This window comes from Panthera onca, chromosome A2, assembly GCF_046562875.1.
Source record: "Panthera onca isolate mPanOnc1 chromosome A2, mPanOnc1 haplotype 2, whole genome shotgun sequence".
Classification (NCBI taxonomy): Eukaryota; Metazoa; Chordata; class Mammalia; order Carnivora; family Felidae; genus Panthera; species Panthera onca.
In genome coordinates, this window is record NC_138340.1 from 28,306,952 (window position 1) to 28,321,038 (window position 14,087).

At 41.2% G+C, this 14,087-nt stretch overlaps 1 protein-coding gene across 10 annotated transcripts in view; it reads right to left on the reverse strand.

Annotated features, from left to right (window-relative positions):
- The window catches only part of FHIT (fragile histidine triad diadenosine triphosphatase), a 1,422,334-nt gene that overhangs the window by 810,912 nt on the left and 597,335 nt on the right, over nucleotides 1-14,087 (reverse strand). The gene's annotated exons all lie outside the window — the stretch shown is intronic.

A 14,087-nucleotide genomic window follows, 5' to 3' on the forward strand; every position in this document is an offset into this window, starting at 1 on the left:
CAAAAATAAATAAATGTAAAAAAAAAAAAAAAAAGATTAAAAAAAAGAAAATTCTGGATTATAAAGACCTTAATCCTTTTCTGGATTAAAAAATCCATGAATTCCAAATTATCATCACTTGAAACCACCACCCCAAGATAATCCATCAACAGCCAACTAAGGTAACAGTTATTTGTGCAGAAATTAGATACAAAATCTCCAACTGCAAAACACTACAAAGCAGCAGTAACTGGGGGGCACCTGGGTGGCTCAGTCAGTTAAGCATCTGACTTCAGCTCAAGTTATGACCTCAGGATTCATGGGTTAGAGCCCCAGGTAGGGCTCTGCTGACAGCTCAGAGCCTGGAGCCTGCTTCAGATTCTGTGTCTCCCTCTCTGTCTGCCCCTCCTCCTACTCACTTTGTCTCTGTCTCAAAAATAAATAGACATTAAAAAAAAAAGTTAACTGGTATTCTTCTCAGCACGTATATAGAGAATTCCTTTGTTTTACCTTAATTACCCTAAGCTGAGCATCGTGGGGCTAGATTCACACTATATTTTTTTAATATTTATTCTATTTATTAAACATATCCATCATATTCTAGTTTCTAGACATGTTTACAAATAACACAGGGGGAAAAAAAACAGATTGTTGATAACAATAATGGCTTAAAACTCCACAGCCAACATTTTCCAGAAGATCCCTCTCCCTCCACCTCCTTCTATATCCAATTATGAGGTTCAGCGGTATTCTCTGTGTTAGTCATGTCCTGTGGTCTCTCTTCCCATACCCTGCACAACTCCTACCATGCAGAGTCCTAGTATATACAAGACAAAATGTGTGGTCTATTGAAAGAAAGGAGAGAAAGCTTTAAATGGGAGAAAAGGCCAAATTCACCACACCATTTCTTCTGACCCAAGTCAAAAATCCCTTCAATAACCTCTTGGGAAAAAAACAGGGGACGGGGGTGGGGGGGTGGCTGAGTGGCTCAGTCAGTTAAGTGTCTGACTTTGGCTTAGGTCATGATCTCGCTGCACGTGAGTTTAAGCTTAGAGCCTGGAGCCTGCTTCAGATTCTGTGTCTCCTTCTCTCTTTCTCTTTCTCTCTGCCCCTTCCCCACTCACACTCTGTCTCTGTCTCTCTTAAAAATAAACAAACATTAAAAACCTTTTTTTTTCTTAAAGAAAAAGAGCCTAATGCTGGCCGGGGTCGGGCCGGGGGGGGGGGGGGGGGGAGGGAACAAAAACAAAAAAGAAAAATGGAAAATAGAAAAAGGTAGTGGAGGAGAGGTCTGGGACCAATTGGTTCACAACCAGGGGGGTTACACCATCACCGCTACCGATTTGTTTCACGTGTAGCATTCCATTTCCTCCCCCTGGCATCCTCACAAGGTTGCCCTATTGTTCCTATTATTTGGTTGATAAAACGGGGGCTCAATGAAATGAAATCAATTGCTCAAGTCCTCAAGCGACTAAGCCACAGGCCCAGGACCTGCACTCCGGTCTGTCCAATGCAAACTCTTCCCTAGAACTGTCTGCTTTTATGCCAGAAAATGTGGGCTTAGAAACCTTTCTCCCTCCACTGCATAGAGCTTCCAGGTGGCAGGGCCTAGACAGACTCCAATCCTGAGGTTCCCACAGTGTGCTGGCCATAATTACAACCACTTCCCTCGGACACTGTTCTTCCCCTACAGAAGTGACCATCTCCTTCTGCATTTCAATTTCTATAGAAAAGCAGGTATTTGCCAACAAATGCCCCTGCCTCAGCCTGGTCCATTTGCACTTCTGTCCACCTCAAATCCCAAACTAAATATCCACGGTGAGAAGAAGAAGGAAAAGCTAGAAGACTTGGGCCCCTCCCAACACCCTCCTGTGTGTACTTTTGTTCCCTAAAAATCTGTACCCGTTCTTCCGGAGCCAAAGTCTGACGAGCAGGAACTACAGCATCTCCAGGAAGCAGGGGAAGACACAATACACACTCCACTCTTGCTGGGCTTTCCGGAGAAAAAAAGGAAAAGGGCAGCTGCCCTCGGTTAAAGGCTGGAGTGGGGGAGGGGTCAAAGATTCTCATCACCTGGATTCTGACCTTTCTCCCACTGGAGACAGAACTGAAGATTCTCCCCTTGGTGATAATTCATTGTGTCTTCATTTACGTTTTGCACGCTTCTCACTACTGTGTTCAACTTCCCAATTAAAAATGGTCCCAGTAGCTGGGAGGGTGAGAAATGTCAAGGCGTCTGGGAGCTCTTCAAGACTTCCAAGGCTCTCCTTTTCTCTTGTCTTCTGCTTTCTCACTTTCCGCCTTTCCTTAAAGAGCAACAAGGGGAGCTACTCCAGCAAAGCCACATAAGCCTGAGATTTGGCTCACAAATTGTCAGCTGCATCCTTGTATCTCGTTCTCCATCTGTGCTTTCCACCTTAGTGCTTTTTTTTTTTTTTTTAAATAAAAAACTGTAACTCTTCCTATTGACTTTGAGCATTGTTAGCTCAGAATAACACAAACCAATGCTGCATTAGCCTAAAACAGTACTTCCTGGGCATCACCTGGGAATGGGGCACAGCTGAAGAAGGCACGGAGATCTCAGAAAAGCCAACAACCACTGCTGAAAACAATGTACTGCGGAGCTTCTGTAAATGCTACGCCCTTCTTCTAAGCCCTCCAGAATCACAGCCTGGGAATGGAAGCAGCTGCCAGATGGTGAAGAGTCCATTCCTTGGACAACAATCCCAACCTTGACTACAACATGGTCCAACTGATCACTTTCGAACAAAGGCATTACTAAAATGTGTAGCCCTGGACACCCCTTGTTCCTGAGTTAAAAACAAAGCTCCATCAGTTGTTGACTTATAGAGCATCCCTTGCTCCTCTCCACTCACTCCTTCCACCTGCCAGGGTAAGAAAACTCAGGGAAGACACGCCAGCCGTCCCAGAACTCCCGCCTTCCTCCTGAGAGAATGAGTCACTGCACCTCTATGTTTTATCATGGCCCTGTTCACACCAGGTCCCCCTTCTTTTTTTCTTTTTTAAATTTTTGTTTAAATGCTAGCTAGTTGATATACACCACAACATTGGTTTCAGGAGGAGAATTCAGTGATTCATCACTCACATACAACTAGGACCTCTTTCTTATGTGCCTGTCTCCCCAGTTGGCTGCAAATGTCTTCAGGTTAAGGACACTGCTGTCTTGGGGCGCCTGGGTGGCTCAGTCGGTTAAGCGTCCAGCTTCAGCTCAGGTTAAGATCTCACGGTTTGTGAGTTTGAGCCCCGCGTGGGGCTCTGTGCTGACAGCTCAGAGCCTGGAGCCTGCTGCCAATTCTGTGTCTCCCTCTCTCTGCCCCTCCCCCACTCGTGCTCGCTCGCGCTCTCTCTCTCTCTCTCTCTCTCTCAAAAATAAATAAACATTTTTTTTTTAAAAAAGGAATTCTGCTGTCTCATCTTGATAGCGCCAAGAACGGAGATGATAGACAAAAGTGTTTGAAGAAGTAAAGAGTCAATAAACAAAAAAATTAGGAACAATTTTTTTAATGTAGTCTCCAAAACATTTGTCTCCTAGTAGGTAAGTTGAAACATACAGTAAAATACATGAGACAAAACAGTAAGTGATAAAGATCAGAATAAGAAGTAAAGTAGGAAGGGCCCTTTGGACGTGGCTAAAAAGGTAGTGGCAAGCTTGTTAGGAACATGAGTACGAATCAAATGTGTATAGGTGCATAAACAGAGAAGAGAAGGTTCTGTTTAGGGGGAGCATGGTCTACATTCAGGGTCTGCTGAGATCCAGGTGCCCAAAGACCTTTAACACCAAACAAAAGATTCTATTTTTTTTGTTTTTGATCTGGACATAAGAGAGGAATATACAAGAAATATTAATCTGGTGGACAAGGTGGACTGGAACTAGTATCAGGGGGACCCATGAGATGGACAAACTGGTTTACATAGCAGTAGAGGAAACCCTTACCAGTTACCCATTTTAACCAAAGAAGATTTGTATTTGAAAGAATAAGACAGTTAAGAGGACCACTGAGCAAACAAGAAGAATTAACATGAACAGAGAACAAATGGCCTCAGAGGCAGGGGTCAGACAGGAACTTGCAAATATAAATTCAAATTCAAATTCTCAGAGAGATTCAGGAACATTCTGCACCTACAAGTTAAGAACAGGTTGTTTACTCATCAGGAAACAGAATTCATTCCTGATGGTCATATGAAAAGTCATAACTAAAGGTGTGGGCAATGTTAAACAATCAAATGATGGTTGGTGGGGTACCAAAGATTATCAACAAGGAGGAGCCATCACCCCCACTGCAGAAGGGACAAAGGGAGGAATCTGGTTACTTAAGGCCAGCCAGTGCTTCCTGTGCAGGCCAAGCTGTCCAGAGGGAGCTGTAGGAACAGAAGTACACAGATGACACTGCAAGGCAAAAGAGGGAGGTAAGAAATATCCTGACTCCATTCTCTGCTCACACCGCCCATATATACCAATGCCTCCCACTGGGCAAACCAACATAGAAGTGGAGGGATGCAGGATAGGGAATAGTGGAGAATAGGCTTTGGTAAAACCAAGCTTAACCAACACAAGAAGCCACAAAAAAGGAAAAATCAGACTATGAGGGGCAAGAGGGTCATTGGAATCAAAGAATATAATTGATAAACTAAAATTTTAAAAATGTGGAAGGCAAGGTACGGAACATTTCATAGGGCAAAAAGATAAGGAGATGGAAAATATGAGAGAAGAGTGAGGAAGCATGGAAGAGGGGTCCCAGAGAGAGCTCTTGATTACTAAACACCAAGGGTACAGTGTCAGGGGAGGCTCTGGCAGAAAACACAAGCAAAAGGGAATAAATGAACCCTGATCATTCTTTAGGAGTCCATAACATGTAATGATAAAACAGTTGCTTTACCCCCTGAGTCCTTGGAGCATAAAGAAATCTGGGACAATCTGTTCCCTTACCACATCAGAAAAGCAGCTTTTTGTTTCAAAGGTCTGCGGTGAGACACCATTCCATGACGTTAATCAATTTATTTCAATTGAGAGTGAAACCCAAATGAAAGGTCCCCATTTCCGAAAAGGCCATGAAAATGTGAAGATGTTATTATTTCCAAGCTGAGAGGAGAGGCGAGATTCTCTGCCTGGCACATTTCAGAAAGGTTCAATCAACCAGGGCAAGGGAATAGATTTAAAATAGAAAAGTAATGGGAAAAGGGCTTTCCACATAACGGAGACGGTGACTGATGGAAAACCATCCCTCCAGAGCCAGCTCTATTAATACCCATTTCTTCCAGGCAGTTTGGAAAGTTTGAAAACCTATGTAGCTCTCATTTCCTAAAGCTTCTGAGCCTAATTACATATTTGTATCCGTACATATATATATAAATCATTCAGTGATACAGATAGCTGCATATTCAACTTGTAGATCTCCATCTTTAAATAGAGATCTAAATATGGAAAAACATCTGTATGCTGTTTTTTAAAGAAATAAGAAGGAGAATATTGGCCCCAAACCATAACCCCCAACTCACGGATTCATTCTTTTATGCAACAGGTATTTACTGGGCATTTACCCTATCACAAGCCTAAGACCCAGCACTTCATGGCTGCAGCCTTCTCAAATGAACACTGAGTCAGTTCAGGGAGCAAGCTCTCCTCAAGCAAATTGTGTAGCTACGTTTCAGCAGCAATTTGAAAAATCCAATGTATATGCTCCCCAAGTATCTAGAAACTACCCTGGTTCCCCTCCCTTTAATTTATCCCCTTACAATTAGGTGCCCTATGCTCTCTTGTAGGTCAAAAATAACAGGGCAATTTAATGCCTTATGACTGTCCATTAAATATCTAAATTATGCGTATTCAGATGAAAGCTGCAATAGTATTTTAATAAAAGCGCACTAACTAAGGCAACTGGTAATAAATCTCTTAATAAAAATGTAGTCAATGGTGCATTTAATTTCATGGCAGAGTCCATTTTCAAATAATCCAAAAATTGATTTTTTAAAAAAATAAGATGCAAAGTCTATGTCTCTCATGCTGTTCTTAAAAAATGTATTTGCCCACTTAGAAGACATCAATGTTAAGAGACTTTCTTGCACATTTGAATTGGAAATGGTTGGAAAACTTTGTTATTTACTTCAGTTAAATGAATATACATAATTGTCCAGCTACCCCAGGACATTTATGAAAACAAGATGTTCTGTCTTAACAAGGTTAGTTTTAGAGTGACATTTGAATCACCAGATGCCTCATTAGTTGCTATGAAAACAAACTTCAATCTTCTGCTTTCTCTCTTCTGCTATTATCCAAAAAGAACACAATTACTTCAGTAACTCCAGGTGAATGTGGTTTCATAGCAAGCCCCTCCCAAAGCCAAACAGATCAGTGTTAAGTTCCTAAAGACTTGAGACTAAGTGTGTTTATATCACTCTGTATGGCCCCATCCCAGCATCACACACTAAGGAGAGGAAGACAATGAAAAAACAAAACAAAACAAAAAAGATATCCTCCAAAAAAAATCTGTCTCTGAACATAAAGAAAAGACATTTAAGTACAAAAAAAAGGGACAGAGAACTACAATCTGTTTTAGTATCTAGCTGATAAATACTTACATCACCTGCCCTTTTGTCATTTACCCAACAGTTTAAAATGGAAAAAAAAAATCTTATAAATCGCCTGCATGATTTCATTTGCTAGAAATCAGTCAATTTAATTTCTATCCTATGTAGAACACACTTTTTCCATGAGGACATTTTAAGACTGATGTAAAAGAAAATAAGGTGAAAAGTGAATATAAAACAAAATAATTGACTCCAAAGGGAAAATGTGTCTTAATTGATCCTTATGTTAATACTCTAAAATAAATAAAAAATTTAATAAGAGGAGACATACTCCATCACTGCTAAAGATAGTAAAAACATGTCTAGGGATATGATTATATTTATTGGTACAGACACAGTTTCAAATTTCCTTTATGACTACTGGGGAGAGCTCATTCCTAGAATGCATTTCCTAGATGTCCTCTTTCATATGCCATGTCTTTGGACATGAAACTATTCCAGGCAAAGAAATAAAATACTCAAAAAAGGGAAGTAGTTTTATAACCTGACCTTTAAGGTTATTTCAAGAGACACTGTTATGGGTCCTTGGTCCTGGTATCCAGGCATCTGCAATTATCCTTTTACCCATCTCTTGAGGGTCAAACAGATTTGGATATGGAAAACTTCGAAACCATAAAAATGATGTGTACATTGACTAAGTTAATGCACTGGGGAAAGGATTGTTGTTTCCTGGAAATTTTGAAGCTAATGGCTATAGGTTGGTTTAAGTAAAATGACATACATATATACATATACATACAGATATGCGTAGATATACATACATATGAACCTATGATACATACGTATAGATATATAAATATATAGATTTCTTAAATTTTAGGGTCTTATATTACTTAAGCTAAAGATAAACTTGAGATAAACCAGAAATGTGAAAACTGGGACTCCCTTATTTTATTTTGAGGAGGGGAAATTTTGGCATGTTCTCCAGAGTGAAGAAAGAAGCCCCTCCATGTCAGCCAGACTCTTCAGAGGAACATTAACATCTTGAGATTTCTAGCAAATTAACGGCCCAGGTAACAAAATGCAAGGAACTCTGGCCAGTTGCTTATTCACTCAGTTGGATCTGGCCACTTCTCCATGTATTCCCACCACACTAAATGGAGCATGAGTCATTTGAGTAATGAGTCAGAAAATGTTTAGCAGCCTCGATGCAACAGCCAACGTGATGCTTAAGATAAATTTCAGAGGTACCAGGATAGTGTTTTCATTTCTGCTCTAGGCAGAAGATATCTCTTGTTGGTGATGAACCAAATTCTTCCCTCTTTCCCAGAAGACAGAAGCAGGATCATATGCTATTTCAAGGTTCATTCCAGCCCTAAGATGTAAAATTTCAAGCAAAAACAATTGTAACAGGCAAAGGCAGTGTACCAATGCGTGCCCACCACAAAATGTGTGGTGAGAAATGCCATCTAATGAATTTGTGGTCACTTTAATGACAACTTCACCCGGTAAGTATTACACATCCTTGTTAAAAAGGAAGTGCTTGAAGTGAAAAAGCAAAAGTTACAAAAACTGATTTTTAAAAAATTTTTTAAACATTTACTTATTATTGAAAGACAGACACAGAGCGTGAGCAGGGGAGGGGTAGACAGAGGGGGAGACACAGAATCCAAAGCAGGCTCCAGGGTCTGAACTGTCAGCACAGAGCCAGATGTGGGGCTCGAAATCACCAACCGTGAGATCATGACCTGAGCTCAAGTCAGTCGCTTAACCAACTGAGCTACCCAGGCGCCCCCCAAAAATGAATTTTGGAATCCAGTGGCATTAGTTTATTATCCCCAAATTTTAAAATCACAATGCCTAGATTATACAATATAAATTACCATTAGGCTTTGAGCTTTCATCACAGTAACACTTGGCTGATTTTAACTTCTTTCTTTCCAACCCCTGTTTTACTACTGCTATTTTATCCTTCTGATTAATATTAATTTCCTTTTTCACCATCCAGTTGTAGCACAAAGCCAGTTCTACAATAGTTGTATGTTGCTGAATGGCATCAGGGAGGCAGTGCAAAATAATGTACTGGTTTGAGGATAAAAGCCCTGGATTTGAGCACTGCCTGGGCGATTCACTGCTTTCCTAGCTCAAACAAGTCACTACTTCAGTGCAGTAAGTTTCTGCTGCTCTCAGTTTCATCTCGCATGACAATTCCTATCAGCCAGTTGAGGGCACCTGGTGTGTGGACAGGATGCTGAGGGATGGAGTGACATGCTTGATGGGTGATGCCTGCCAAGGGCGTACTATGGGGGAATAGTGGCGATTTTGCCTTGGATTTGTCATTCATTGACTAGGCTAGTGCTGCTCAAATGTGCATGCAAATCACTGGGGATTTTTTTTTTTAATGCAGATTCTGATTCAGTAAGTGGTGGAGGGGGAAGGGGTGGTGGGTGGCTGAAATTATACATTTCTAAGAAGATCTCAGGTAATGTGGGTGCTGCTGGTTCAGGGACGATACAAGAAGCAGGGTAAGGTCCCTTGCAACTCTGACTGAATATATAATCTACCTCTCCTCAACACATGCGCAGACTCCGTTCCTATTTTATGCATGTGAAAAGGTGCTTACCGTATGCCAGAAATAGTGATAAGCACATTAAATGCATGATTTCACTTATTTTTCAACCACCTCCCCTTGCTCTGCTAAAAAAGTCAGCTCTGGGGCGCCTGGGTGGCTCAGTCGGTTAAGCGTCCGACTTCGGCTCAGGTCACGATCTCGCGGTATGTGAGTTGGAGCCCCGCGTCGGGCTCTGTGCTGACTGCTCAGAGCCTGGAGCCTGTTTCAGATTCTGTGTCTCCCTCTCTCTCTGACCCTCCCCCGTTCATGCTCTGTCTCTCTCTGTCTCAAAAATAAATAAACGTTAAAAAAAAAAAAAAAAAAGTCAGCTCAAGGTTTCCAGGTTAAGGAAATGAAGATTTAAAGAGGGTAACTGATATGCCTAACATCACAAAGCTGATAGGTAGTCTCGATGAGATCTGAACCCAGAGAAACTAACATAAGGAGCACCCTTGTTCTTGACCTCTAGTATATGTGGTCTCAATGTCATTGCAACATTGGAGTGCTTGCTTAGTGCCAACCACTAGGCTGTTTTACACATATTATCTCTCCCTCTGTTCTTAACAATCCTAGGAGATGGGTCATATCATCATTTTTATTTTAGAGATAACAAAATTAATTAACCTTCCTTCAACTGCGTCAAACTCAGTGAAACTATAGCAATTCCTATTTAAGTAAAAGATTAGATCAATAAAATATCTATAATGAGCTAAACACAAGGAACAGTAGGCTAATGAGAAGAAAATTTAGCAGCATGTATACTCACCAGGCTAAAAAATGCATAAGGCTTTCAGTGACTATATAGGAAATAGGCTCTTACAAATTCATACCATGTAAAAGCATTTTTGATAGGTGCTTCTGTAGAGGTTAGCTTCTGTAGAGGTTAGCTATGAGGTCATCAAAGTCCAAATGATCAATGGTCCCAAACAAAACCCATCAGTGGGATTTACAGTTGGAGAAGTAGCAAAGATTCATTTCTTATCACCCTCTATTGCTAGCTAAAAGACCCTTCTTTATTAACAAGCTAATGAAATAAGATTGTATCAGTAAATTTCCCTGGAGATGAGACTCCAATACAAGCAGTAGACAGTGGATGCTGTTCTTAGGCTTGCTTTAGAAGAGCAAATACCGGGGCGCCTGGGTGGCGCAGTCGGTTAAGCGTCCCACTTCAGCCAGGTCACGATCTCGCGGTCCGTGAGTTCGAGCCCCGCGTCAGGCTCTGGGCTGATGGCTCGGAGCCTGGAGCCTGTTTCCGATTCTGTGTCTCCCTCTCTCTCTGACCCTTCCCCGTTCATGCTCTGTCTCTCTCTGTCCCAAAATAAATAAAAAACGTTGAAAAAAAAAAAAATTTAGAAGAGCAAATACCATAGGAACATGAGAACAGGATTTTTGCTTTATTTTAAGAACAAATTGGAAACCTAAAGATTTAAAGTGTGATTCTCAACCTTGGCTGTAGGCTGCATTTTGTAATCGAGTGTGTGGAGGGGACATTAAAAAAAAATGCTGATGTCTAGATCCCATCCTCAGAAACTCTGATCTAATTGGACTGAGATGCAAACTAGGGATCAGGATATTTTATAGCCTCTTAGTTTTCTACTGTATAACCTAGATTGAAAATGACTTGATCAAGGCAATGCCTGTACTGTGGCAGGGGCAGGAGAGAGGTGGTGAGTGCAAATAGCTGTCAAAGAAATGAATGTCTAATTGGTGAATGTCATCATCAGAGCAGACTGTGCAGGTATTGAGATAGTAGAGGAGTCTTTCTTTCCTGAAGGTATGTTTAGATTTCCTAAGCAGATATATTGTAACAGTAGAGAATTTTCTAAAACATCTGCTAGTCTTTGAGACCAAAATTATTTTCTCCCCTTACCAGAACAGTTTCCATTAGAGGGCAGTCTCTTCTTGGGAAGAAATGAATGGGGACATTTAACCTTCTCGCCAGACCAAAATGTAAAATGTTGGCTGAGACTGTTAATAACTTGCATGAGTTTCTTTCAAGACAATTTCCAGGAGATGAAGTATGTGGGGTGAAAAAAGTTTATATTATATGCCAAGCTACTGCCAAATTAAATATTTATTTCTGTCTGCAAAAGCTAAAAGGAAAAAAAAAATCTTACCCCAAAAGATAAATATGTGCAGGCATGGAGTGCCCTGAGGTGTACAAACATAATAATAACAATAAACAAATAAAAGTAACATTTATTATATGCTCCCTATGTGTCAAACTCCTGTGCTGTGGAATTTAAATATTTTACTTGATTCTCAGAACAATTCTATATTTTATACATGAGAAAACTGAAGATATGAGCTGCTAAATTTGTCCAAGACCATACATCAAATAAGTGGCTGAGTCAAGGTCTGAACCCCATTTGTCTGACTCCAAAGCCAGTCTTGTGACCACCATTGATACTCCTTTACTAACTGAGTCAGAAGCAACAGGGTCCTTGTGCATCAGGAGACCATGCAACTTAGAACACATCAGCATGAGAAAGCATGAACCTCTTCGTGTCAAGTTATAAAAGAAACTGCAAAAAAAGGTAATTAGGGCAAAGTGAGAAATTCTTCATTTTCCTTACTGGTTTTCATATTTTAAGGATTTTCACAAGCTGTTTATGGTTCCCTTCAGTTTCTTATGCAACTCCTTTCAATCCCATTAAGAATGATGTTGGCATTCCTAGTGGTATCTCTTCCGTCACTGTACAGAACCTGGAAGTAACTGGTCACATTTCCTCAGAGATTTCTTTCCTAGATCAGGGGCTGGCAAATGTTTTCTGTAAAGGGCTAGACAGTAAATATTTCAGGCTCTGCAGGGCCCCTCATCTCTACTGCGACCACTCCGCTCTGCTGGTGTGGCATGAAAGCAGCCAGAGATGATATGATGATGTCAATGATAGATGATATGAACGAAAGGGCAAGGCTGTGTTCCAGCAGAACTTTATTTATGGTCACCGAAACTGTCATTTTCATGTGTCACAGAGTCTTCTTAGTTTGATATTTTTCAACCATTCAAAAATGTAAGAACCATCCTTAGCCTACAAGTCACACAAAAACAGGCAGTGGGCTGGATTCGGCTGATGAGGGGTCGTTGTCAACCCCTCTCCTGGATGACAAGGTGTCCTGTGTTAAAGGCGCTTGCCGTAATGTGACGTTTGAAATGCAGTGTTTGTCATGTTCGAAAATGGCAATGGCCCCATGCTCAGAGAGCAAAAGCATCCCCAGGTATTCACGTGTCATAATCACTTGCCTTCCCTAAAACCACTCTGAATACTCTCTGCATGTTCTCTCTGTACCAAACGTACCTCAGCTGAATCACCAGCTCTCTAGGAACCAACCACAACAAATAACATCAATATCAACTTTTTTTTTTTTATATTTTTTTTAACGTTTATTTTTGAGACAGAGAGAGACAGAGCATGAACGGGGGAGGGTCAGAGAGAGGGAGACACAGAATCTGAAACAGGCTCCAGGCTCTGAGCTGTCAGCACAGAGCCCAATGCGGGGCTCGAACCCACGGACCGTGAGATCATGACCTGAGCCGAAGTCGGCCACTTAACCGACTGAGCCACCCAGGCGCCCCCAATATCAACTTTTTAAAAGTTCATCACACACTATTACAATGTATTCTTGAGACAGAGTCATAGACTCTGGGCTCTAAAAGGGATTTGAAACATCAGAGACCAGTTGTTTTCAAAAGGCATTCTCCAGAGCTTCCGGTGCCTTGACGACTATCAATGTCAAGGAAACAAGCCCACAAAATGACCCTGGGTAAGGAGTCTAGCATTTGCCACAACATGGGTGGACATAGAGGGTATGATACTAAGTGAAATAAGTCAAACAGGGGAAGACAAATACCATAGGATTCCACTTATATGTAGAATCTAAAGAATAACATAATATAAGAAGCAAACAAATGAAAAACAGAAAGACCCACGCAAACAGAACAAACTGGCGGCTGCTAGAAGGGAGGGGGTGGGTGGATGGACAAAATGGGTGAAGGGGAGAGGGATATACAAGCTTCCAGTTATGGAATGAACAAGCCACGGGAATAAAAGGTATAATAAAAGGGAATATAGTCAGTGGTAGTATAACAGCACTGCGTTGTGACAGATGGTGGCTGCACTTGTGGCAAGCAGAGCTTAATGTATAGAGTTGTCCAATCACTAGGTCGTACTCCTGAAATTCATGCAACTATTCTTTGACAGGAAGGAAGGAAGGAAGAAAGGAAGGAAGGAAAGGAGTGAGGAAGGAAGGAGGAAATTCTAGCAGAAGTATGCTAGATTCAGCTCCCACCAACTCATAAGGACTCCTTGTTAAATTTTCAGGATTTTGTGAGCCAGCTGACGTCAGATTGATAACCTGAAACTGGCCAGGGTGGGAGATTTTACATCACAGAAATCTCCAAATATGCCAATGCTGCATATCAAGATTGTGTTTTTTTTCTTTTCCTCTGAAACCCAGTTGTTAAACATTTAGTAACACACCACTGCCCATTTACCCCCTTCCAACAAAGAGGCTCTTCTTAGATCTGTTTTATACATCCTCTCTCTGTCTCTCTCTCTCTCTCTGTCTCTCTCTGTCTCTCTGTCTCTCTCTCTCTCTCTCTCATTAATGAACAGTGAGTCCAGAGGAAAGTAGGGATTACCCCAAACCATAAACAGTGGATGTAGAATCTATCACTGTTTTGTTACCATCCTTAAATCATGGTTCCCTTTGTAATCCCTAATGCACTCTCATTTTATAGTAAGTATTGTCAACTGGAAACTAAAGAATTCAAACATTCTGCCTAGGACCAAAACTGTATTAGAACCTATCACCCCTCTAATTATATGTGTTCTTCTAATACGGAAAAGAGAGAAAGAAACGACACGGGACCACTCTCCTTTGTACAACTGCAATTCCAAAAGCACCATTTCCACTCCCGCATAAATGCTAGCTAATTACCCACAGAGCT